Consider the following 26,536-nt stretch of genomic DNA (forward strand, 5'->3'; position numbering starts at 1 on the left):
TTAAATTCCTTAAAAACTTCACACAATTTTGTAAATCATGACAACCTGTGAAGAAATACAAAATGTCTTAAATAGTCTCAGAGATCAGAGATTTGAGGAAACACATATTCTGAGGACTGAGCACACATTGTAAATAAACAATACCCCAAGTATTCTTCATCCCTAACTTATTTTGCTCAGTATATTATGGGTAACTGTGATGCCAGGTGCCCTCTTTCCCTTGTAAGCCCTATCCTGTTATCCCACATCACCTTGTTTCAACCTGTCCCTCAACACCTTGTCTGTTCTCAAGGACAATATCAGGCTATTGCCCTATTCTTTGTTTGATCTGCCCACTTGACCATGTGACCCAACTTGTCATGCCTTGTTTCCGATATCACAGACTGTCTTAGCCCCTCTGGACACCCAGTCTAATGTTTTGTGTAAATTTAGTGAAGGACATTTATTACGTCAGAAATTCACAATGATATATGACCTCTTCTATTTAAACTGAAGTTAGAAACTTAACACGTTTCACAGTAGGATAATTAGATTAATGCTTAACCACTGAAAATATATTTTGACAGAAACAAGTAATTTGTTTTGAATTGTGAGTTGTGAGATTCAGAGGAATTCTATAGGGCTTTACTGCTGCATGAAGGAATTGGCAGAAGGGGAGACAGAATATAGAATAATATACTACATGTGATTATGCTGAATATTAGGGTCCAACTGGACAATTACTGTGTAAATATGTGTGGTCTTTGCTGTAAATTTTCTTTATTTGCACCTTCTCACAAACACCAGAAAGTACACTTAGAGCACCTAAACAACTGTCCAGTGTTATACACAGGGTTTGTTTGAGTACAATTATTTCATGTGATTTGAACTTTAATAGTCCATTTAATTCTGTGTCCATAATCTAATACTGTTCAAAACATGTTTAATTTCTTGGAGGAATTCAGTAACATACGAAAGATTTGTTATTCAAGTAATTTATCAATTTGTACATTTTCCTAGGGGGCTATGGAAGTTCTATGTGACTGTGTGTCGTGAAGATAGTGTTAGAAAGGGGTAGGCTAGGAAGCTGAAGGTTGCTGCTGTAGTTTATTAATCTGTGCCCTTTCAGTTTATTTACATGTCAATATGTCTTGTATCCAGTAGTGTTAATGTTTATACATGGAAGAATAATACTCAACTGAAACATGATTATTGTCACAAACCCCAAATTACAGTAATTCTCCTGGGATAAAATATATTAGCAGTTCCGACTTGCTGTGTTATTAGTGAGGAAGCAGTTATTTTGCCGTTAGAGTCATGTTGGCAGGCGAGATGTGGCTTCTGATGAGTGAAGCTCTCACTGAACACATACTGTGGAGTATCGTGGAGCATTGATCAATGACAAGCCAGTTAGCAGCCTGTCTTCCTATCTAGGCTAAAGCATTGACAGAGACTGTTCCGCTACATTGAGTATCAGAGCTCACCTGTCAACCATTCATCCCATCACCTCCATAATGGCCAGGTAAGGCAGACACTGAACCCATTACCAGAGGGGTGTAGGCTTTTGTGTCAGGGTAGATAAATCTTGGTATAATGGCCCAGATTTCTTTTCCATCTGACAAAAATATAGGTTTTGCATGTTGGCTGTGATAGTATCTGCGTAGGTTGTGTAGCATGACTATGTGAAAACTGACTTGGTCTCATATGTTGTTTGAGTCCTGTCTGTGTATCTAAGCTGTGGTCCTCACCGTCCACACACGGTTTCAAAGGTTTATACAGGAAGTAGGAAAGATTCTGACACGCTCCCAAGCCCTGTGTGTGCTGGGCAGTCTGTCAGCGAGTAATGGGAACCGTATGTGAACGGAGGTTTTCTCCTCTGCAAGAAGTAATCCCAGTTTGAAAATTACAGCAGTTACATCAGGCTGAGTCAGGCAGGTCTGCATGGAAGGAAGATTCAAATCTGGAGATATGTTTTCTGGAATTGTCAACTGTGCATGTTCGTAGAATCTGATTTCTGGGTCTTGGATCAGACATTTCGTGGCATTTGTGTTGTTGAGTGTGAAGTGAACAGGAAGCTGATGATTTCCTGTGTACAAGGTATGTTATTGTTTTGTTTATACTTCCGAGAAAATATGACCATGTCGATATCATTACCAAATCATGCTAATTTTCAAATATAATATCTGTATCACATTGTGAGCTTTCTGGTCAGGACAGAGAACAAATGAGATAGACTATCTATGAAATTCTGAGTCATGTGGAACTTCTCCTTTTTTCAATGAGTCCGGGGACAGATATTAGGAGACTCACTGACTGAACATTTCTTTTCACGTACAAAATTGCATTATGTGTAAAAGGGATTTTCAAATATTAGACTGGAAGCATATGCTTGAATTTGGCTTGCACTCTGAAAAGCTTTTATCATGTGGTATTTTTAGACAAAAAGTGTTGTTCCAAAAGACAACTTAAAAGTGGAAAGGTTGCCCTTTGTTCTGCTTCCTGTGTGGCAGACGGATTGATTGTAACATCTCCGTCGTTAGCATCAGCCATATCAAATTAGGGGTTAAATATATACTTCAGAGTTGTATCAGCGTTAATGGTAGTCATTTTGATTGTCTGGAAATGTCATATATTTTCCTGTCTGAGCGATCACAAATAACGTGACAGAATTAGTCTATAGTCTGATGTGTTTAGTATAAAATACCAACAGGGTGATACTGGATATAGGTCCAGGCATTAGGAAAATCAATTTCAGTAATAAATTATGTTTATATGTGTGGGAAATGAATTAAAAACATTCTAACTGTTTCAGTATTTTTGGTACTAATGTTATTACAATATTATACCCTGTCACCTGGCATGTTAGTATCGTTAGTCTTGTAGTGTTTTGTGTTTTGTTTAAAATGTGGAAACAGTTAGGATTTTTTGTAAGGTTCACAGGATTCCAATTTTATAAAAAAATTAATCCTGAAGAAATGCCTATAAATTCTGAATCACATATTCAGCATTTTACAAAATGGCAGGATTTTTTAAAAATGTTGTTCACTGATGCACACAAACCCATCAACTCAGTTGAACAACCAATCGAGTTGATAGTGGTTCATGTTTACCTAGGTAACCAACCTATTCCTTTGTAGATCTTCTTTAAGTATTGTATCAATATTGTCTTAAACATGTTCAAGACTTTATTGAAGTTCATGTATTTGTAATTTTAAAAGTTTGGTTTTGGTGTTAACATTGTTAATTGTCAGTCTATCATCTAGAACAAAGACGCTTATGGTTCTACCTCACAAAGGACATTTCACTTTTTTGTGTAAAATCAATTTTGCCCAATTTAATCACAACTCCCCAAGCTCACAGTGACATCATCGCTGTCTTGATGCAAGGAATTTCCATCCTTAGAGAAAACTGAGGGTCTACATGAGGGGTAGGCACAGTAAGAGAATTACATCATAAGTGTCTGAACTTCCATCCTTAGAGAAAACTGAGGGTCCACATGAGGGGTAGACATAGTAAGAGAATTACATCATTGGTGTTTGAACTTCCATCCTTAGAGAAAATTGAGGGTCTACATGAGGGGTAGACACAGTAAGAGAATTACACCATTGGTGTCTCAACTTAAATAAATAAATAAATAAATAAATAAATAAATAAATAAATAAATAAATAATACTTCAGACCTCTAATGTAAGTTTTGTGTAAAATATAAGCAGTTATGATAAGTACAGCATAGTCAGCTGCCTGTTCTGTGCCCTCATCCCCAGGTGACGCTGCCACTGACATATCTGTGGCGATTGATGGCTAACATGCCTGTACTGTATTATAGAGGTACTGATATGCTAATGATGCCATTAGAAGACCATGTCTTGCCAACAGCTGACTGCTTGCGGATTGCAGATGTTGTCAAATGGCAGTTGATAGTTGGTCATTAGTTAGTGAAAGACCACAACACATAAAGATGCAGAAGTCAAAGTTCACAAAATGCCTCAAATTTGGCAGTTGGCATATAAATGCAAAATTTTCAATGCATACCTTGCAGAGATCCTTGAAGTCTGTTTTTGAAGATACTATTTGACAAGATGCGTTAAAAAGGTCTCAGTCTGACAGTAGTGTTTATCTTTGTTCGAAACATAACTAATTATATTTTTCCAACAATGCATATTGACATCAAGTAGCAATCAAGACACATTGGTTTGTTGAATATTTTGATAGTGTAATTTGGTATGCATTCTGACAATGAAATGAATTCATGATATCCAACACATCACCTCCCACCTGCCCACTTGTGCAAGAAGTATTCTCAAGATGAAATCATTACGTTGGTTTAGCATATCACAAGGGTGTTTAAATATCATCGCTATTAGTTAGCAATCTGTTATTGATTTTGGGTAGGAGAACGAATATATACTCAGGACAAATATATCTTGGGTCAAGTGTGGTCTACAAATAGTTCACCATCTTTGCTCTTTACAAACAATGCATATGTTTTTCATGTACATGATGTTGATTTTAGAACCTGTTTATATTTGTTGCTGATAGTAAAGCTGAGTACTGAATGAGCAGAAAACCTATTTGTTTGCAATACAAAAATAAAGAACCAGTGTTTGTATTAGTTCTCTTCAGAAAATACAGTAAAATGTTTTTACAATTTCAGAGAAAATGTTATTATCTATCTATATCATCATACATAATGTATATCAGATCTGTAAAGATGTGGGTTAGAATTTGTCCTTGGCACCCTACACTTGTCGTAACAGGGAACTGTCATAATCGGGTGGTAAGGGCCCTGTTTCTACACAAAGCTATGTGTAGGGCTATGGTTGTCGCAAGTCTTATGATACACAATAGAAGGCACGACAGTCGTAGCGCTACATCTGCCATATAGCTGGAATATTGCAGAGTGCAGCGTAAAACTAAACTCACGTAGTGCGACAATATTTTTGTGAAATGGGGTGATCATCATTTTTAGGCGATTATTATTATGTATGTTAAACATGTTTTATCTTGAATGCAGCTTTAAATGTGATTTTACCTCACTTGCTTTGATATAACTTAAAACCAGTTTAAGCCAGTAAAAGACCCTATTCACATGTCTAAGCAATATTTGTTTGGATGTTTGAGCTGTGGCTCTCTAAAACTGTTAATGCTTTAACCACATAAAGAGGATACATAGCAGTTATCCATAACATGTTTGAACACCCCTGAGTCCTGTATGTGTATATATATGTGCGTGTTGTACGGTTGTTAGTCACACAGACAGTGTCAGACTGTTCTACCTGGATGGTTGTCTGTGTCCTTATCTTGCTGATGATATAGGTGACAGATCAATGATCAGTTACCTGTCTAGACATTCTGTTTGTCTGGCTGGTGGGGGTAGTCTCATGATTAAAGTGATTGCTCATGACGCTGAAGACCCTGGTTCGATTCCCCACATGGGTGCAATGTGTGAAGCCCATTTCTGGCGCTCCCTGTTGTGATATTGGTGGAATATTGCTGAAACTGGCATAAAACCAAACTCACTCATTCTGGTTATCTAGTTTAGTGTGTATTTTACACATCTGTTTTTCAGAGTAAAATATCAGGAGTTTATGTGCAATGTAGCTCAGTATAAACTCAAGTTGTCTAGTTTTTCTGATAAGATCTAGTTCCTTTGATCAGTGTAGAGGAAACAGAAGCCCTGTCTAGTTAGTCTGATAAGTGTGAAGAGGAGGCAGAAGCCAACTTATGTTATTGTGAGCAGAAACAGAAGCCCAGTGCCCCGCCCCACCTCCTCCCAGGCCTTAAAAAAGAAAAGATTCCTTTGACCTTGACCTTGTTATGTGTGCAGAGGCCCAGTCTAGTTCTTCTCATTTGTGTGTAGAGGTGACAATACCCCAGTCTAGATAGTTTGATGTATTATGTAGTGAAGACCGAGGCCCAGTGTAGTTCTTCTGATGTGTGTATAGAAGAGACAGAAGATCAGTCCAGTTGATCTGATCTTGATTGTGGAAGAGACTGAATGTAGTCTGGTTCAAATGATATGCACCTGAGAGGAAACAAAAGCCCAGTCTGATATTTCTCATGAGAGACCATATTATTATTATTAATATTATTATTGCACGATCTCTGGTCATGTAGAAGAGAATCTGGTCCAGTTTTGTTATCTTACATGTCTTGTAGAGGAGACTGAAGCCCAGTCTAGTGAAGGCTGTCAGCTGTGCATGGGGCGAGTTTCCATTATACATTATAGACTCGACATTTTGTCGCCAATGACTCACACCTGTGGGAACAACATCACATCAGGTGATTGGCAATAAACTTACTGAAAGCTAGATGGGAGTCACAAGGGTAACAAGGATGGGCTTATTGAACTGGAACAAATGTAGAGTCGCATGGTCCGGGATAGATCTGTTCCATAGTAACAAAAGGAAATATTCTGGACTGTATGGTATTTCAATGAGGAACTCTCTATAAAGTACTACTTCTCTTTGTGATCATGTTACAGAGTATATTACCCAGGTAATTGTGATCTGTACTTCCAATCAAGTTTCAATCTCTGATTTATGACCTGTGTCAGGTTGTTTTCCTCCAATATTGGGACATGGATGTAATGTGTGGAGCCCATTCCTGTTGTCCCTTGCAGGAATATTGCTGGAATATTGGTACAAGTAGCCTAGAACTAAACTCAGTCACTCACTCACTCCAACCTAGTGTTGACAATGTCACTCTGAAATCCAGTTCATTTAAGGAATGATGATAGTGGATATACTGCTTTGTTTATTTTGTGGAAGGAAGGAGATGTTTCCACATTGATTCTAATGTTGTTGTTTCTCTGAAAAATTTCAGATAGGAAAAGGAATGTCCATCATTAACCTTACCAACTTTATCAATAAGAAGTTAGTGATTTTATGCAATTAAATACCATGCCTCAAAACTGAATCTTATGGAACATAACATACAAATAGTAGTAATGGAAATTGAAAAAGTAACCAAACAGAAGCAATGTCTAGTCTTGCTGTATACTGTTTTGCAGAATACAAGGAAATTTTCTCCCAATGTTTCATAAGATGGTTTTGCTCTGAAGTGAATGCACTCTAAATCATCTGACTCTGACTCCTGTAGTAATCATGCAGCCATTGTAACAAGAATGCCTCTCACATGTTTATGAAACAGCAGGTTAGTAATGCGCTAGGAAGACAAGAACAAGTTTTACCGTTTCTGTCACCGTTGCCATGGCAACCCATTGTCAGTAGATTAGCATCTTTGGTGCATGTTGACAATAGCTGCAAGTTGATGAGTCCAGTTACAAGCAGCTGTGCCGGAATGTTACTCACTACACATGTTGTATAAGTCATCAGAAGTGCAGTTACTTGATTCATCAACTGGGATGAATTTCTGAACTGTCACCAAATGTTGATCAGGGAGAAAAAAAGGTTAAACAAACTGAATGTTAAAATATCCTTATGTAAAAGTGGAGAAATTAAGATACTATTGACAGCTATATTGTTATATATAAACTGATGTTCTAAGAAAGATATGTTATAATACAAAGTTTTGGCATAGATTTCCACACCATTCTCAAGCAACTTCTAATATTTCACCCGCCATGATGTTACTGGAATATTGCTAAAAGTGACATAAAATCATATTCACTCACTCGGTCTAATGATGATCAAACATAATGAAGTTCTATACGAAAATATGTTTATTTGTTAGTCAGGAAAGACAGATTCGTTGTAAGACCTGCAAGTCATGTTTACTGTTCATATATTCACTTTTCATTCCATAGGAGGATTAAGGGTCGGTAGGCCCACAAGTATATATATGCCTTGTTCATTACAAGACATGTCACATTGGGGAATCAGGTGTACATATGACCTGAGCTTTGTTCTTCAAAGAGATCCTTGCACAAAGAAGACCATGGCTCTTTCTGTTTAACATATTACTTATGCTGGTCAGATCACAAATATGACTGTGTGATTGTGTGTTCTTGCACTCTGATTCTGATGAATTCTTTTGCCAGTTTTAATCTGTTATAAAAAGTTCCGCATGTTAGAAACTGTGTGATGGGTGTGTGTTGGCGGAAGCAGATATTTTTGCAGCTGTTTAGGATAAATAAGGCCTGCAACAATCCCAGTAGTTGGTGAATCCAATACGTATCACGAATACGAATATTTTCCTGAATACCTGATGTCACTAGCTGATGATTTAGTCTTTATATTCAGTCAAATGGTAATAAAAGGAATTATTCAACATTTCTTGACAGTGTTAATTTGTCATGACAACAACCAGTAATCATATGGCTGTCCATGTATTTGATTGGCATTTTAGAAGATGCTTAGTAATAAGAAAGCAAGCTACGTTATGGATTTGAATTTATTTATTATATATATGATTTGTTTAGATCCTTATGCTGTTGTCAACAAATTAAACTCTTGCTTTACAATGAGTTTACATGCTTGACAATAAGTCTAAATGCTTGACAGTGGTGTAAGGATCTACACCAAAAACGTCACATTACATATAATTCAGAAGTTGTCTTCCATTAAATATCTTACTTTCTTATCTCATCGCTGTCAAGTACGTATCTGGAGTGCTGACTACAACCTGCCTGCTCTGGATGTAATACATTTCGCATACCTCACTTTATGACTATTTAATTCTACTGATTGTTTACAATGAATTGAATTGATTCATAGTTTGATGAATTGAATTCATTGATTGTTTCATTGTTTGGGAGGCATTCTATATTTTTGTCTGTATATACATATGGGATATTAATAATAGTAAAAGTACCCTGATCATTCTTATAGAATTATGAGAAACTTGGATAATCTAAACTCCACACTAAAAGTGTAAGTAAAAGGATATAAAAATGTACAACATTCATAAATATAACAATGATAAAACCTGAATGCAGTAACTGTTGAGTCCAGAAGGTAGAATTCAGCTGCATATTTCAGCTCAAATCACAAGATACTGATTATTGATTAGATGGTATGGCTATTAATCATTGGACCTTACAGGTAACTCACGGTTAATGCAGAGCTCCTGTAAAACAGGCCTACCAAAGAATATGTTGTCACTGTGCAGAAAAATGTAGAAAAGTCCACATTAATCATGCAAATAGCAACATAAACATACTACCTCGCTACTGAAACAGTGAAAAGGACAATCGTTAGATCAGTGAACTTTGACCTCTGCTGCACATGCGAGTTACGATCCATGCTTTTTTCAAATATGGCGGATACTGGAATACTGTGAATCACCACATGTAGAAAAAGTATTGAATATGTCGAATTAATTGCTGTCAATCTTTTCCTATGAATGGAAAGTAAACTAAACAAGTCTACACACAAATATGGTGATGATAAGTTCCTAATAACACAACTGAAATACTTTGAAAAGGGAATGTTAGCACTCACGTTTTGTCCAAGGTGGAAAATATGGTTGAGACTTTTTCTATGCGTGCATGCACAAAATCACATGTTAGCGATTTAAAGTTATTGTTGTTACTGTTTCAGTCGCCAGGCATGTTTATATTACTATTTCCACCCTTAATGTAGACTATTCAGCGTTTTTCTGTACAGTCAGAAAGTTTCCTTTGGTAGGCTGGTGCTACAGACAAGCCCATTTATCCTGCTTATCCATGACCAAACAAAGTTGTTGATAAAAATTATCTCAATTTAAACATCCATTACTGTCATTACCTGTTATCAGAAGGCTGGGTTACTTGTGTAAGCATCAACGCTATGGCCAAAGTGCGTTTAGTGTTTAATTAAAAGAATTTGTAAACTTGCTTTATTGTGAGATGAAATGGTGTGATTTAATTGAGCTGTTGCTGTGTATTCTATGTTATCAATAGTTACAGAGGCTCTGCAGGATGAAAGATCATGATTTGAGTGAATTCATTCAGTGACTTCATTATGCTGGTATTTCATAGTTGAATGCATTGGTTTTCATTCAATTTTTCAGAAATAGGACAGCCTAGTTGTAATTGGGTGAATGTTGTTTAAAAAATGCAGTCATGTTCTGTGTCATGAGAGTGAATTGTAGTGCTTGAAAAACACATTCAGCCATATTCCAACTGTGTCACGAGTGAATGAATTGTATTGTCTTAGAAGCACATTCAGCAATAATCAACTTGTCTCATGAGTGAGTGAATATTATTGCGTACTTCAGTCAGACTTATTCTGAGCGTGACTTACTGAATACTGTTTTATAGGCACAAACAACATTATTCCAACTATGACGGGTCAATTCAATTTTTATCAAATGTTGGTTATACAGTAATGTTGACTGACAATTTTATAGAGTAATTACGGTAGAAGAAAAACACTTGTTTTGACAAGGATCGACTACATAAAGGACACTGACATTTGAGGATGGACACAGTGATTGATACAGGTGTTGAAAGAGTTACGTCTCCTTCCTTCAACACATCATCAGCCAACCATCTGTCTTCCTTGTCAACCCATGGACTGGTTGGGTAAGGTTATACACACATATCAGAGGTGTAAATGTTTCATGAGCCGTGACATTCTCAGCTGCCTCTCTCTGACATTAACTGATGTCTCAATATTGGCAGTAACAACTTCTAATATAGGTACTTCTCTTGTCACCCCCTGAAGAAGTAGCCTTGACTTGTCATATCCAAACTGGGTCATTTATGTTTTTAGGGTCATACATAGAGTCAAGTGCTGTGTTTACTGTTTTGGTAAATGAGTGTAAAAGTTTTACAAGATGATGATGATGATGATGATGATGATGATGTTTTTATAAAAGTCCAAGTAGTGTTGACTGGATGTTAGTTAATACTATTTTAAAAGTGATTAAATGTGTGTTTTTTTAAGTATTTCAATTTTAAGAATGCTGGTATTTTAGACTAAAAGTTCTGACATTTTAAGAATTTGCGTGTCTAGTTTACCCTCTTCAAATGTTTTTTGAAAATGACATTTGGAACTCTGCAAGCACAATTTCTTAAAGACACCCTTGTTAAGAAAAATTTGAACCTGAACCCCAGTTCAAATTCTCAGTGAGAGAAAAGACATTGCATGAATTGTCAAGGAAATATTTTGGTTTGTTGAAAGTGAAAACAATTAAGTACAGAAAAGATTTAACAGTTTGATCGCAAAAAAGTGTGGCTCAGTATAAAGAGTGATTAAAGAAAACTTCAATAAAAACAAGAATTGAAATTGTGTAATATTTTTTTCAAGCGCACACTTCCAAACATTTGAAGTGTTTGTAGTTGAAATTTACCCAGAGAAAACACTTTTCCTCTTGCCAGCAGCTGAAGTAATAAAATGGTAACTTGAGATGAGGTATTAATGGGGGAGCGAAGTAGAGTCACATGACCTGGGGTACTACAGGTCCAGATGGAACAGAGATTTTATTTCAGGGCTATTATTTCGCATGCTGATACAGACACCGCCTGGCAGTGCTGTGAGAAAGAAAGCGCTGGTCATTAAATGAATTGTCACCTCTTGAAGTCATTGAAACCACTTATGTGGAGGTCCAATACTCCTTGTGTTAAACGCCTTTGAAGTCATGAATTTGTAAGTTTTGAAAAATTTGACCTTCTGATTTCTTCTTTCTTCATCAGATAGTGTGGTTATGTTTGTGAAAAATTGAAATACATGGTTCTAAATGAAATTATTATGAAATATTCCCATGAAGCACAGGAACTGACAACAGGAACATTTCTAGACGTCTCATGACCTTTCCCCTTCTCTGAAGTGAAAGTTCCTGAGAGCAAATTAGTCATTCATTGAGAATGAACAGGAGAACTTATATGGGTGATGAAATGTGTCGCATCGTTTGAAAATATGGATGGAAAGATGACGTAGAGACACATCAGTGGTATTGACAGTGTGTAGATAATATTGACTAACATAAAAAAATCTAAAATGAACTATTTTGAGTAACATCAAGGATTGCAAAGAAATTAATTTGTCTTTATTTCCTAGAACAGAAAATCAGACTAACCATAGTATTGTAGACATAGTTGGGAGAATTTGGTTTATCCTTCCCCACAATGAAACACACAATGAACACAAGTGGACTGACTTAATTTCTTTATGAATGTTCATCATTATTATTATTGTTTAGATTTTCTTTATGAAAGATTTCTCAGTATTTTAAAATGTCAAATCTGACATATTTTTAACAAATAGAACAAAAACCTTACTTGTGACAATAAATATTATAGACTGCTCTTCGTGGCTGTATTCATGACAGTCTGCAAGTCCCATTTTTGGTAAAATTTTGTGTTTTTGTTCAGGTCAAATCCATTGAAACAATATGTTCCTTGGAGTTCTATGGTTGTAAGCCTGTGCTGTTAGGGTTAATGTCTGTTTGGCAGGTTATTCTATTGTTAGCCATGCAGCTAAATAGTTAATGGTAATAAGTGCTTCTGATAAGCAGGAACTATTTTTGAGAACAACTTACACAATGGTGTCAATGACTGGGGTATATATAGCATCAACCTTCAGCTGAGAATTTCAGGACCAATGTGGTTCTAAATTTGAAGTTAAGGTTTTTGATGTATTGCATTTTTGAATAATTTGACTTTGTTACATTTGAAAAGTACAAAAATACTGTAATGATCTGTAGACCACATATATTTTGGTTTTGGAAATAAAAAGTTAATAAGTTCTTTTCTTTTGATGATTTGCATGATTGATATTTTTTTGACAATTAAAATCAGCATGAATTGTGTTTCTCACTCATTCAATCATCTTGTTTATCTTAATGTAACAGATTAACGAAACTTAATATCAGTCAGTACAAATTTCTAATCTTTAACTTCTTCATATAAATGTACATGGATATAAAACTTGATATGTGCCTCCCACCACGCAATCAGCAAGGTTCCTTGACATGGCACTTAAAGCGCACGCTAGTTGTTATACAGCAAGCCATCTTGACATTTAAAGAATATATTGTCCTGAGGTCAGGAAACTTATTTATTTTGATTACTGAAGCGATAAATCTTCAAGGTTCTGTAATGAAATACAAGCATGATATTATAAAAGACACTACAAGTTCTACCTGGAGACCATTATGGCATTATTATCAATATTGGAAGGGTGTTACAACTTTCTATAACGCTTAGTAAGGCCTTATTTACATCATATTAAACCAGTGTGTTTGGAATGGAAGGCAATATTTCATTTTCTGTGTCAGCTGAATTGGTTTTGTTGTATCTTTTGATTGTCTGTAAGAAAATTCCTCACTCAAGGTGTTGTAGAAAGAGTTGTTTGTTTGAGAGAGTGACAGTTGACAGGGGTTAAGTCATAGGCTGTTGACCTTAAAGCTTGGGGACTGAAGTACAGCAAATAAGATGGCTGACATCTTTTCAAATCTTTTCAGGGTACTGCAGAATGTTGGAATAGTCTTCATTGATTCTCAAGGAATTGTTATACTGCACTAGATTTGACCTTTGTAGTTAATCACAAAGGTGGAGAGTATTAAGGTGTTTTAGTACTTCAGTTAACATACATTCCAGCATCTTCTTCATATATCCATCTAGCAGCTCATACTAAAATATGGGTAATCTTTGGATTTATACAAATTTTAAATGTAATATTACTTCTTTGATATCACTTGCTTGATGCCCATGTGAGTATCTACATCAAAATGGTGCATCTGTTGAAGTTGTCTATTCATAAATACTGTCTGTCTTCAAATGTAATAGTGTGTTGAAGATTGTAGTATTTTCACAATTTGAGCAGAGACCTTCTATTTTAAGATCTGATTGGAGAAAGTGAGTGAGTAAATGCTTTTCGTTTTATGCCACTGTTAGCAATATCTCAGGAATATCACGGCCGGGGACACCAGAAATCAGCTTCACACGTTGTACCCATGTTTGGAATCGAACCTGGGTCTTCACCATGACGAGCAGATGCTTTAACCTCAAGGCCGTCCCACAGCCCTGCATCATGTGAAGAATGGATGTCTTCACATGAACCCATGTTGGTAAAGTTTTGGCTTGTCAGACAATCAAGTTCTGATTCTCAACATGGGTACAACTTGTGAAAACCATTGCTGGTGTCATGTCGACATGTTGCATATGGTGAAACAGAACCTTTACAGAAAAAATACAAAAACAAAATTCTGTCTCAAACAATATCCTGGTAGCTGGTATTCTATGTAGCTGTTATGTTATAAAGACAAAATACCCCATCCTTTAATTCATAGAGTGACTTTTGTTTAATGCTGCCTTTAGCAATATTCCACAATATATCGGGGACACTTTAACCACTAGCCACTGTCCCAGCTTTAACATAGACTTACTGGACCAGGATAATCACTGCTTTGTGAAATAAGGTCCTTGTCTCCTCCTACAATGTCCTTCCCCCAAACTATTCGGATTTATTGTTTACATTCAATGACCCATGCTTATTTCAGTGTATGTGTTTCACTTGTATATTGTCATCAATGGGTTAAGTTCAGCCACTGTATTTCAGTCAGAATGAGTGAGTATGGTTTTACTCCGCTTTTAGCAATATTCCAGCAATATCATGGCAGGGTAAACTAGAAATAGGCTTCACACATTGTACCCATGTGGGGAATCAAACCTGGGTCTTAGGCGTGATGAGCGAAAGATATTGGGAAGGTTATAGTCTTTGTTAAACAGTTTCAGGCGTTTAATTTCCATTTTGATTGTATTTGTGCTTAAAGAACCATGCTGTCTGTGTAACCCTGAGGTCAAACTTGATCATGAAAAATAGAAACTGTTTATTGGGCATATACCATTGCTGCTTTTGTGTCTGTTAAAAGTTGAGCACAGTTGTAGCCGGAGGTAAACCAGAAACGCTGAGCGTTGTTTTCAGATGATGTTTTACATCTTGCAGCAGTGTTGCACCATTATTAATCTTCTTAAAGAATTGGGTTTGATGTTGGATGTGTTTCTTGCCAGAAGGCAATGGATGTTTCCCAGTCTTGGTTTCATCAAGCCGATATTTGTTTTGTTTAGTTTACTCAGCAACTGTTCCGGAGATAGTATGATCATGGTGGAGAATTCTGGATTTAAGTGTTTTGACATGTCTTTACCTCAAAGAACAAATTCTGAGGTAAAATGGTAGAAATGGTAAAATGGGGGTGGGGGGGAGGGGGGGGGAGGAGGAGGAAAACTAGACTTGCTTTATTTAATTGAATTGGAACCCCAGTGTGTGAACTTGGGGAAATCTACACTTGCTTGCTTTATTCAATTGAATTGGAACCCCAGTGTGTGAACCTGGGGAAATCTAAACTTGCTTTACTTAGAGCATTAGCATTGCAGGTTGTAGGGAAAATAATATGGTTCAGGGTCTGTCAGACAGACTAGTAAGATAGATGTGTTGTACAAAAAGGTTAATATTTGTTGACATGAGCAGGCAATAAGCATATCTTTTCAAATGTGAGATATTATGGAATATGAGTTGGTAGAGAGTGCAAGGGTTTAGTTTTACACTGCTTCTAGCAATATTCCAGCAGGGGACACCAGAAATGGGCTTCACATATTGTACCCATGAATTGAACCCAGTCTTTGGCATAATGAGCGAATGCATTAACCACTGGGCTACCTCACTGCCTTGCTGGAAGAGCTGAGATGGGTGTGAGTCTGGGTTTGGATCCCAGATGGAACTCAACCACCCAATCATATTAGAGCCTGTACTTTACTGCAAAAATACCAGATACAATATGCCACAGGAATGAGTCAGAACTGAAATGGGTTGGAGGTGTGGACTTGATGTAAACGTTCTGTAAAAATACACTGGGGTCTGTTGCTGAGATGGGTGTCAGTCTGGGTTTGGATCCCAGATGGGACTCAAACATATAACAGCCTGGACTTTATTACAGAAATACCAAATACAAAATGCCACAGGAATGAGTCAAAGGCTGACAGAACTTAAATGGTCTGGAGGGGTAGACCTAGGGTAAACGTTCTGTAAATATACACTGGGGTCTGTTAGAGTGGCTATTGTATTGCTGTAAACTTTATCAACCACTTCTCTCTTGTTGAGTATGGGGGGTATGGAGACATCAACTTGTTGATGTGTCGGGAGCTTGGAAGATCATTAAACCAATTATTGTTAGAAACAGTTTTATTAGGACAAAATGCCTGTCTCACTCCCTGTGTAGAGGAGAAACATTTCACAAATAGTATATTGACAAGGAAACCACACCATCATTCTTTGGTCAGTTTGCTATCAACATATTTTCCGTGAAGATCAAATACAAGTATAGCTTATGTTGTTATGGTGACCTTTAGCTGCTGGTGTGAAGTCCTTAAACTTTGAATTGCAATATTGCAAAATATACGTGGAGTCTGGCATAGGAACTTTCCTGAATCAAATAATCAAAAGTACAGGTTGGAAAGATATAAACTGAAAGAGGGCACAAATATTGATCATGAAAAATTTGAATTCAGATGAAATTTGGGGGTAATTTTCACATAAGGCCCCAGAGGATGAAACCTGTTTGGTTTGCATGTTAATGGTATTTGACAAGGTGGAATTAAGTGCTTTCGGCGTGGGGAATAAAAAAATGTTTTAATAACAGTCTTGCAGAGCTGGGATTAAAATAAAAAATAACTGGTTTTATTTGAACTCAGGGCTCATTTAATAAGAACTAGAAGCTTGTGGAGAGGTCCATTAAAGGTTGTGTTTGTGTCAAATGTTTTTGGTTTAGAAACATAAAGAATACCTGTTTAAAAAAGTTTCCATTTAGTGTTGAAAATTAACAGAAGAAATACAATATGTGAGATAGAAAATGTCCTTAAAATAACATAATTAATAGAAATTCTTTATGTTTATGTTAGCTTAGACCCATGAAGAGACGTGTCAGAACTAATCTGCAGAAACCCATGCTTATCATAACAGCAGGTGGTCAGGGCTGCTGAATTGGTTGACTCGAGTGCTTGTAACCCAGATGCTCATGCTGTTGTTCTCTGCATTGTCTGGTCTGACCTGGTTATTCACAGTCCACGGCCATATAATATAGGTGGACTATTGCTTAGTGCGACATTAAAAACATTAATGATATGTTACACGTTCATGTTATTGTGGATTTGTGTCGGCCAATCAACACTGGTTTGTCTGGGCTGGTGGTTACTGCTTGATGTATTGCAGCAGAGCTAGGCATTATGGAAAATAATGTGTTGTAAAGACTGTGAAACATTCTACACTCAGGCCTGCCAAAGAAAACTTTCCCATTTAGCAGAAAAATGCAAAAAAAGTCCACATTAATCATGGAAATAGCAACATGGAAATGCTAAGGTATTCATCTTGTGTTATTTGGCATTATTCATTATCATACTTGTGTGCATATTTGTTTACTTTACTTTCCATTCATATGAAATGATTGACAGTAATTATTTCGATATATTTAATACTTTTTCTACACGAGGCGATTCCCGTTTTCTCAGAAATGTGACTGAAGTGCAGATTGTAATGCACATGCTCAGTAGAGTTCCGAGTTTGCTGATATGAAAATGTTGCAGTTTCACAGTCTTTTGTTCTCATTTTTACTGTTTTGATAGCTAGGTAATACGTTTATGTTTCTCTATCCACAATTCAGCATTTTTCTGCTTAATGGGAAGGTTTTCTTTGGTAGGTATGACATTGCAGGGAGGGCCAGGCATTAGGGAACATAATGTAGTTCTGGGACTGCGAGGCTGACTTGGAGTCTAGTCAACAGGGAATATACTCTGGTTCAGTGACTGTGGGAAAGAGTACTCTGTTCCTGTGAGGGTGGATGTCCTTCTGGGTCCAGTCTGTCTGCCACACCTTGAGCTCATCTGAGTTGCCTGTGCGATTACCAGTATTGATCTAAACTTCTGGACGGCATTCAGACATTTGTAAACCCTAGAGACTTTTTGACATCTTAACAATTTTCTTGATTTTAGCCAAATTCCTTGTTGTGTACTAGATCTGACACTGTCATGTGAAGTGACCACATGTTTGACTCTGGTGTTGGTCTCAACTTGACCTTTAATGAGAAGGTTCATCTGCACGTTTTGACATTCTGGACTCTGTAGTTGTCAGACAAATGAAGATGGGAAGTTATTGACATTGTGTAGACACACTCTAGTGGGGAAATATTTAGAATGATTAGGAGATCCTTATCTACATAACTGTGGAATCTGTAGACTCTGGAGGATTAGTCACTGGGTGGTCTCGTGGATACAGTAGAGGATCTGACAGGGATAGGCACCTTTGGTTATTTCTATCTAGTCTAGCTCATTTTGGGATAGTAAATTATTGGATTTTTATAGAAAACATAACTTGGCCTGCAAGATTATCAATGGTCTTAGACCATCAAACTAGTGGCTGTATTTGAGCTGGACTAACTCTTAGTCTTTGAATTTAAATTGAGAAGACCCAGTAAGATGGAGAGTCTCTAGACTTGCTGCATTCATTTAGGGCTTTAGCGTTGCAGGGAGGGCTTGACAGGAGAAATAATATTGTGCTTCTGAGACTGTGAGACATACTAGGTCAAGATCTACCCTAGATTAATGCTTGGCTCTGAATATCCATAGTTTTGATAGCAACAAATATTTATTACCATGGAGACTTGTGCAAGTGGGTGCACCGGTTGATACAGTGCCATGCTGGAATTTGTACTGTTTCGATGAAATAACCTTTTTACTTTTATGAATGTTAATACAACCTTTACGATTATGATTTATTGGAGCAATGAAAGGTTTTTCCTCCACCCAGTGGTGATATTCACACAGGTATTTCCACATGTTCTCCACACAGCCATTACCATTTCTCCTTAGCCAGTCGTGTTTGTGTTGACTGGAATTATTACTCACAGACACTGAATGGTATGTGTGAATATAAGCGTGTTTTTTGCTTCCAAGAAAGCACTTTTGTGGCATTTAACTTATTAGTATGACTGCAAGAATTTCAGGCAGCAATTTATTTTGTTGCCAGCTGGTGCCAAACTGTTGTTTACATCTTCAGAAACAAGACATTGAGGCTATGGGCCTATGTATCCCAGCTGGGGGATAACGCAATCAAGATTTCTTAGAGGAACCGACCCAGGTTTCAGCTGCAACACCTGTTTTATTTTTGTCGATTTGGCCAATTATTCTATGGAGTGTTTTTGAAGACATTCTTTGCCAACATGTTTTTGTGTTTAAGTGTTTCTTAATTCCTGACTTTGAGAGTATGCTACTGTATTCCTGCTGTAGCTAGTGATTTGGAACAATTGGCGTCATGTTTAGGGTTTGGTGGAGGGATTCCTGGACAGAATCAGTTTAAAGGACCCTCTGTTGCAATCAGGGCTATTTCACATGGTTTGGGAGTTTGACCAGGGATCTACTGAGGTATGACTGTACAGTGGAACTTGTATATAGTGGACTGGCCTGGGATCTACTGAAGTATGACTCTACAATGGAACCTGTATATAGTGGACTGGCCTGGGACCGACACTTGTCCAGATTAGTCAACTTTTGTCCATTGTTGTGAAGAGTTACTGCCTATTACTATAGATAAGCCAAATCTTTCTCATACCATGTTGACTGACAGCACTGTTATTTTAGTCCATAATCTGTAATTGAGGTAGTGTGGATTACAGTGCAAGCTTTAGTGATAAATGAGAAACAGTTTGGCCAGGTCTCACCCGAGTCCAGGTACAGTACCAGTACAAGCAAACCAACGCTGTGAGTGTCTTTAGATGGGCAATTTTGTTTGCTTAGAATGTGTCTAGGACTTGTGTCCTAACCATCCACAAAGCACAAGTGTTCACCTAGCAGAAAATGGGTACCCGGTGGGATAAGCCAAATGACTATTAACCTTCAAGTGCCTTTCAGGGATTATCCGTGGGTAGTGATATCCATAATGTTACATGAACTTAAAGACTGCATGGAGTTTGTCTTACTATTAATATCTTGTGATTGTTTTATATTAATAATAGTGCTATAGAGGATGAAGACTTTTATGAGACAACTTATTTCTTTCAATGGATGTGATGTTTCGGTGTTGATTCTAATACCGTTATCAAGTGTCACTGTTTTGCTTGATAATGGTGTTAGAATCTACACCGAAAAATGGCAGCCATTGCAAGAAAGAAGTCGTCTTCATCCTCATCATGCCAACTTCTAAAATGTCACTTAAAGAAATCGTGTCATCATTCTTTGTGATTGTGACATCTTGGTGATTGTTTTGTATGCATCTTGCTGTTTGTGTCAATCTGATTATGTTGTCTTGCAGTTTCGAGAGATTGATTGCTCAAGCTGTTTCATAATTTTATTTCCATTGAACTAAACCTAACAACAAAATGTTGTGTTGTAAACAAATTTTCTTTATGTTCGTGGAACAGTATGTCATACATACCCTGAAACAAATATATCCAAGAAGGTCCATGCAAGTGTACGATGTGTGGCCTGCATATGTTTGTTTCAGGGAATGTATGACAACTCACTCACTCACTCACTCACTCACTCACTCACTCACTCACTCACTCACTCACTCACTCACTCACTCACTCACTCACTCACTCACTCACTCACTCACTCACTCACTCACTCACTCACTCACTCACTCACTCACAAGTCATGCTACAGCTTAGATGCTGTTCAATGGCTCATTGTGAACCAGCCCAGTCAACTATACCCAAATACCTCAACAATAAGATAATCCATTTCACTATGTAGTGTCATGTCTCCTTGGATTCGAAGCATGAAGACAATGCAGACACAGCTTTGATTGCCACACATGATGTAGAATTATGCCAGCAATATCAATAACTATGAACACAATGATATACCGTATAATGCCATGTACAAGACAACCCCTCATTATAAGCCTTTACAATTAATACTTATTCATATACTCTGTCTGTAACACAACCCTGACCAAAGCATAGAATGTACATGATCCCTTATACATATAGATACATATTAATATTAAAATTTTTAGAATTTTTTAATTATTGTTTTTATTTCAATCTCTGTTGCAAAATCTAAGGAAGCAACTTTTATTTGTCCCCAAAGCCGAATCAAATGTAAACATATCTTTTGGTGTTGTCATTGTTTCCATGACAACCAGAATGAGTCATGATTTAACGTATCCAACATCTATTCTACTTTGGTTGACTCATGTACCATGTAATAATCAATATCAGCCTTGACTAACTGATCATTATATGTTTAGATTACATAAAACTTTATCTTATACCATAATGACTTCCCATGATCCATACGTATCACCAGCATTATCCCATGGGTAGGTGATACGGAGGTCAGGGATGGGGGAGATATGGGGAGGATGTTGACTATCATCCAATTTGTGATGTAATGACCAACAGCTGGTAGACACTGTTGAGACATTACCTAATCACATTCCACTTCCCACCTGGCTGTCAAGCCGCCATGCATGGAGGCTTGTGGGTAATATGACTGAAGGATCTGGGTCGGATTTGAGGAGGGTGGGTGAGAGCATGTGACATCAGATGTTGAGGATGGTTGATGAGGAAAATGTTTCAAAATAGTTGTATATATCCTGGCTGGGGAAGGAAGTCAGAAGCTAAATGAGACAGGATTTTCCTGTAAGTATGTAGGTAATCATGATATGTTTGCTCTTGTTTAGGGGCAGAGCAGACACCTAGTTTGACTAATGCCTAGACTCTAAATGTGTGTAAATTTGATGGAAACAATTCCTTTAAAACTGAAAAGGAGCTCCATTGAGATGGGAGATTCAGAACCTTGAAGTCTAGACATGCTCAATCTAGACACAGACAGACAGACAGACAGACAGACAGACACTTCAGATCTCTACCTGTGTGTCCATGTTGTCTTTGCAAGTGTGCAGTGAAAATGAATGTGGTTTTGTATGAAATATACCAAGACTAAATAAACCACAGATATATTCAGGATGCTACTGGAGGTTTGCCAAGTGGCTCAACCATACATAACAGTTTCAGATTGTCCATTTCTTTGGACCAGTTACAAAATATACACAGTGTGTAATATAAGTAGATATCTCTAATTTGGTTTCTTATAGCAACGTGCAAGGTTTATAAATTTTGATAATCTTTTTCACACAAGGACCTTATTTCTATTTTTTTTAAAATAGTATCGCCTACAAAATGATTACAGTAGCTTCATGTTCTTCATTGTTCATTGAATGATATATAGTCCTTATTCCACGCGAGGAAGTGGAGATACCGAGATGTGTTGCCTCATAAATACTCCTTGGCTCTGCTGATTGAGGAGGAATGTAGACCTCAAGCGATAATGTGTGAATATAGCTCCATATCATGTCAGATATGTGTGTGAACTTCAACATCTGATGCTGGAAGTGAAGGGCAACAAGAGCCCTTGATCATGACCTTGTGATGTTTGGAGCTATGTGTAACACTGTACCAGGTTTGTTTTCAGTCTCACAGCATTGTTCCCCGAATTTGATCCATAGTCTGTGGAATGAAATGAAAATTGTCATATCAAATTTTCGTTTGCTGTATGGCATGTTGTGGAGGGACAATACAGTCAGTTTTTGTTATGTTTCAATCCCTTATTCAGCAACTGGAAAAATAGAAAGGATTATTTGTGATTTGATGTTTCCAAGATAGAGATTATTGACACTGAGATGTTGTCTTGTTTGTTGGTGTTGATAGCAGGTTATTGACATGTATTGGAATCGGTGAAATGTTTCCATGAACATGGATATACAAGCTCTATCTCAGTATTTGTATATCAGTATATCACTCAGTATATCTCAGTATCTCAGTATCTCAGTAGTATCTATATTTGACAAGATCAGGATTAAGCTCTTCAACAATACTGACCAGCTCTGTGTTTACTTTAGTTTCTAACTGGTATTTTTTTATCTTGTATTTTGATTATTTTTCATCCTCCCTAATGTGTTTCTTTGGTGTAAAAATAGACATTATCAAGTTTCCATGGCAACAAATTTGACTTTGGAACACATTTTTTGGAACAGATGTCATGTGATGACTTAGTGCATTATGATAGTTTGGGATTTTATATCTATTTTTCATGTTTCCATAGTAACAACTTATGCTGGAAATTATGCTATTACCTGTCAATAGAGCAGATCTTGTACGATAATTGTGAAATCTGATGAAACTAGCACCCTGATTAAAGTAAAGTCAGAACTCTCCTTTTCATAATCCTTTATTTCAGTAAATATATGTCCAAACCTTGTTTGTCAGTTGAGATTATGTTGAATTCTAAGGTGACATTTGTTTTGGCTAGATTGAAAATTTTGAAATAAGGTCTTAAAAGTGTGACATCATGTCAGGATTAGATTTACACAGCATGACCTTTAAGAGTCATCAGCCAACAACATTGGTTACTGTCAACCAAGTTTTGACTAGGAACTTGTTATCAGCTTGAGATTATATCACTCATTCTGAAGAAATATGTTGGTGATCATTGTGATGACATCTTGGTGGTAGTTCCCTCTAAATGTGGGCATGACTATGTTAAGACAGCAGCTGATTGCTAGAATATTCACTATCATTCAAAATAAAATGTTACATTAATTGTTCTTTTGTCTTGTGTTAGTGTCAGGGTGTGGTAACTGATCCTGGTTCTGTGCCTCATGTTCTGTTCACAGAGTGAGTGAGTTTAGTTTTACATCAATTTTAACAATACACCAGCATTATCACGGCTGTGACACCAGACATGGGCTTAACACACTGAGCCCATGTGGGGAATCAAACCTGGTTCTTGTGCATGACAGACAAGCTCTTTAGCCCAACTGACACATGTAGTGTTGATGTCTAACTTGTATTTTTATTGTGTTGATGAATAACTATTTACTGTGTAAGCATACGCAAGTTAGTTTTAAGTATCCATGGTAAGCTAGTGATTGTATATCCATCAATGACAGCTTGTTATGCAGTCTAAATATATTAATTATTTGTTTTTTACTTTTCCATGCAATATAAGTGAAATATTGCTATTGGGACAATTAAACTCTTGCTCACTGTTCACATCCCACATATCTTTCTCCTCTATTTTATAATCCTTCATAAGAACTCCCCATGGTATAATTGTTCATAATACCCTGTAGAGATAAACTTTTGTGACAAGAAGTGTCACCCTAGAGGAAATGGAACCCGATAAACTGTTAGCGTTGTACACAATCTGCCCACACAGTAGCAGGGGGCATCTCAAAATTGTCTAGTAGATTTAAATGTCTTTTGAATGGGAAGACAAGGTGATTGAAAAGTACAGCAACAGATGTGTTATCCTGCTAGTGTTTTCAAATAACAGTATGATAGTTTTCTCAGAAGGGGACGATAATTTTATTATTTTAATGAAGTCAGCACATGTCATTTTTTCACTTGAGTGACAATAAAACTGCTGTGACAGTAAGAAGTCCAGAAGTACAGTGTTTTGTCATTTTATTTTGCAAATTTGGTTTTCTGCGGGTCTAATTTGTTAATTAAATCACTTCCATGTTTGAACGTTATGTTTTACAGGCTCTGTACCACATCATTTCCCTTCTGCCTATCCTCCCATGTAATGCTAAAGTCCTAAATGAAGCAAGTCTAGATTTCCCCAGTTTGAGAATCTCACTAGTACTCCTTGTCAGATTAAATGAAATTATTTGTTCCTATGGAAATTGTGTATATATGTTCAGAGATAAGGCATTAATCCACATTGAACTCCTTATGTTCATTGAACTTCCTTATGTGAAGAGGTAGTTTAACAGTAATATCAAATAGTTTCACTGGCCAAGAACTCTAGATGTTCAGGCATGATTTAAACTTTGAAGCCCAGTGGAAGAAATTAATTTCCTAGAAAGCTTCCATGTAATGTAAGCTGCAGTTTCATTCATAAGTTTTGTGTCGAAAAAACTAATTATTATGATTTCCACACCATAATTCTGTCGGTTGTTACATTTAAGAATTTGCCATGACAAAAGGTGTAAGAAATCCTCTGTGAAGCAGCAAAACAGAACAAAGACAAGTCTAAAACATTCAAATATTGTATTAAGCAAAGACAGCAAGTTATACAAAGTCACAAGTCAGTTTCACAATACCGATTTCAATATAATACAAATGAGACAAAATCTATGGCAATGGGTCACAAAATATATAGCTAACTTGCCAAAGTCTTAGTACGAGAGAGAAACAGTTACATGAAACATGGTTAGCGGTATGACAGTGGCTATGTGTCACGTGTCGACGGATTTGTTGATGATGATGTATACTCCAGTGAATGTGAATGTCTATCCCCAGCACGGCAACAAGCATTTATATATATCTATTCAGTCATTTCCCGAAAGTTCGAGCACACACGAACATCGCAACTACCACAATGATAATAAATAACAACTCAAATCACGGAAAATACACTCTCGTAACACGGTGAATTGTGCCTACATGACAGAATATATCTTTACTCCTTCATCAGGTGAAATAATCTGTGATATCGTGTTCCTCATTATAAAGAAGTTGACATTCATAAAAACTATTTTCCTTTAGGACAAAGCTTTCAAATTTTACTAGAAATGGACATTAAAATATTTGAGATGCCCCCTTTCACAATTGTCCATATCAAACTGCAGGTCACTGTGGGTATCAACATTGCGACAGAGGCGCCATGCTGATGTCAGAGTTCACACGCTGCATTTGATTGCAACGGATTCAAGTTTGTCGACTGATCATGAAATATTTAGACTTCAGTTCTATTGATCAACATGTTTGTTCTCAGTGGCTGTACTTGCCTCACAGGTATGGCATACCAGTGGTGAAAACCATGGTGGAAGGTGTCACTGCTTGATGGATTATCGTGTCCTTTTCAAACTCTGATTCTGAGTGCAGGAGAATTTGAGTTGCCTATTGGTGATGCACTGAGACAGGTAAGCACAGGTTGATTTGTATGTCAACAGCCGGCTGGAGACATGTTGGATATAGTGTGTTCATGATTTATCAATGTAACCTACATTGGGGGATTCGCCTAGTGCTGACTGTTCAACCCACACAGGAACCAAACTAGCTTGAAACTACCTCGACAGTTTTGTTCATGGTCTCACATTTTCCTTTTTTCCTGGTTTTAAGATTCTGTAGTGTTCCAGTTATGTTTTTTTCAGTTGATTTTAATATTGGCTGTGAAGTTTACAATTTTGTGTCTGTCATCACTTTGTTAACTGTATTTGTTTGATCATGTGTTAGATTTGAATATTTCACAAACATTGGATACACAGCTGTTTCTTTGTGATGATATATAGTTAGGATATTGCAGGTAGGCTGATTGTAACCCAGTGTTAAATGGCCACTCATTCACTTTTTTTCACATTGTGAGGGGTATTAAACTGTGCTCTGTCTTTTTTTACGTTCATGCGTCCATGCACATTTGCCTTTTCCAGGGCACAATTTTTATCCTGTTCAATATTTCTTCAGCAAAATTGGCATATAGGTAGATCTGGTGGTGTAATGGTTCCTTTTGGTAGTTTTGGATTTCTGTATCAAACATTCGTGGCATTTCCGTGGCAACAAACTTTACTTCAACTGATATTGCTGGTAGTGCTCTTTTCTGGAACAGATCTTTAAGTGTGTTCAGTACTGTCCTTCCACTATGCCTTGTACATACCAAAACATTTGACATAAC

At 37.0% G+C, this 26,536-nt stretch overlaps 1 protein-coding gene across 2 annotated transcripts in view; it reads left to right on the plus strand.

The window, feature by feature from the left end:
* Positions 1-1,681: 1,681 nt before the first annotated feature.
* LOC137256640 (transmembrane protein 198-like) overlaps positions 1,682-26,536 on the plus strand; it is a 51,542-nt gene continuing 26,687 nt past the window's right edge. For both annotated transcript variants that reach the window (XM_067794544.1, XM_067794545.1), the window contains exon 1: positions 1,682-2,076. The gene's annotated coding sequence lies outside the window, so the exon portion shown is untranslated. The remainder of the gene's footprint in view (positions 2,077-26,536) is intronic.

The sequence above is a fragment of the Haliotis asinina genome, chromosome 11, assembly GCF_037392515.1.
Source record: "Haliotis asinina isolate JCU_RB_2024 chromosome 11, JCU_Hal_asi_v2, whole genome shotgun sequence".
Taxonomy (NCBI): Eukaryota; Metazoa; Mollusca; class Gastropoda; order Lepetellida; family Haliotidae; genus Haliotis; species Haliotis asinina.